The following is a 1,866-nucleotide window of genomic DNA, read 5'->3' as shown; positions in this document are numbered from 1 at the left end:
ACTATAACACCTAGAGGGAAATCTGGCGCCACCGTCTATGGGAGTTTCTTAAGGGGGCACCGTGCCGTCATGGGAATGACGGTATATGTGTCGGCGAGGCTCGTGTTGGCTGGTGTTGTAGGAGGCTTCGTCTAAAACGTGGATATGGCTACACATAGAACGCGTTCTGAAAGTAAAATCTTCATAAAATGTTTCCATTCACGCATATTACATCTTTACTCACCTACAATGCATCACCAATCGAAGAAAAGCAAGAACAGATGACAAACTGTTTCAAAGCGAGCGCGAACCTTGTCGTCTGTCCTCCAACTTTAGCGGCCCACTGATACTTTTTACGTAACACCACCTACACCACCTAGACAGGTGGTGTAGTTCATAGATCTAGTTGGTGTTTGCTGTTGTTGTTGTCGCTACACGTGTGTGGCTGAACGCGATCACGATTGCCATTGCACAGCGTGGCCAGCCTCAGCGATTTCTCCGCGTCCTCCAGTACATGTTTTGAAGGATAAGAGAAATAAAAAAAAAATTGTCAAATCGCTAATAAGCGCAGATAAAAGTCGTCTTATTTGCCACCATTGCATAAATAATGGTTCAGTTGCAGATACAAAACTATTTTTCACTGCATTTTACCGGGAATGGAAACCCGCCGCTTCTAGCAACACTGAAATCGTGGCGGCGGCGGCCGCCTGTTTTTCGCCGCACGTGTGTTCAGCACGGCGGCTGTACGCTGGCGTTTCGCCACGCTGGTGCGGGCCGGACGCAGTTCGCCGTGAAAGTCCGCTCCGTGTGGGCCGGCCTGAAGGCGCGGCGCCCCCATCTCGAAAGCGATCTCCGATGTGGACAGAGTGCGCGGTTTCGTGGGCCTCACTTCAAAGCGATCTGTGATATGCACAAAGTGCGCCGAATGCTGGTGCAGCTTCGTATGCGCTGTGCTCTCGACGTTTTGTTCGCGTTGAAGCGAGACGCAGCACAAAAGTCAATTCGCTCGCTGCTGCTGCCGCGCTTCTTCGCGCCTGCGTTTTGAGAGCGAGTTCCTGCAGTCATCGAGCGAGATGTGTCCATATGTTTGCCTGTGCGAGCGTGACACCGTGCTTGTTAATTTACTTAGTGAGCGAATAGTTTATACAGCCGATAAATCTACTATGCTAACTCGTATACCCGTCTACTAATTTGCTATCTCAATCAATGCTTAGCCTTTCCGACGAAAGTGCGATTTTTGTGTCTACCATCCGGCGAGCGTAGCGCACAAAGAAGGAAGCTCTGCATGCATAGGATCGGGCGCGCTAACCTTGAGGTTGCAGAAAACGCACGGTTTTGTGAATAAACGAGAAGGAAGGGGGTTAACCGACAACCTTCGCATTTCGCGAAGGTTGTGGGTTCGGTTCCCACCTGCGGCAAGTTGTTTTTTCATCCACTTTAATTTCCATAATTTAACGTTTCCTTATTTTCATTTATTAAGCACAGGTAATTTGCCCTATGTTGTCCTTGGTGTCAGTGTTTGTTAGCTTCTCATGATATGTCTAATAAAAATCGGGCCCCTCGGTTAACCCCCTTCCTTCTCGTTTATTAACTAACGAGGGTCTCGAATCCGGCAACATTGATGCCTACAGGTAGCATATGTGGGTTTATTGACCAGTTGCCTTCACCCCACAAAAGATAACGTTCTCGTGACGCCTGCGGCAAAAAAGACGTTCCACGTCCGCCGTCAAGGTCTGTGAGTGGTGGCGCTGGCTAACACTCCCAGGGTTCCACTAGTACACATAAATACCCAAGAAAGTAGATGGCCAAACAGCGCCGCGGTAGCTCAATTGGTAGAGCATCGCACGCGAAATGCGAAGGTTGTGGGTTCGGTTCCCACCTGCGGCA

General features: G+C 49.5%; 1 non-coding gene across 1 annotated transcript; it reads left to right on the top strand.

Annotated features, from left to right (window-relative positions):
- Positions 1 to 1,793: 1,793 nt before the first annotated feature.
- On the top strand, positions 1,794 to 1,866 carry TRNAS-CGA (transfer RNA serine (anticodon CGA)). The gene has a single exon. It is a non-coding gene; the product is annotated as a tRNA-Ser (tRNA).

The sequence above is a fragment of the Dermacentor andersoni genome, chromosome 11 (genome assembly GCF_023375885.2).
Source record: "Dermacentor andersoni chromosome 11, qqDerAnde1_hic_scaffold, whole genome shotgun sequence".
Taxonomy (NCBI): Eukaryota; Metazoa; Arthropoda; class Arachnida; order Ixodida; family Ixodidae; genus Dermacentor; species Dermacentor andersoni.
The sequence above is the reverse complement of the archived record's forward strand: the minus strand, read 5'-3'. Positions and strand labels throughout refer to the sequence as shown.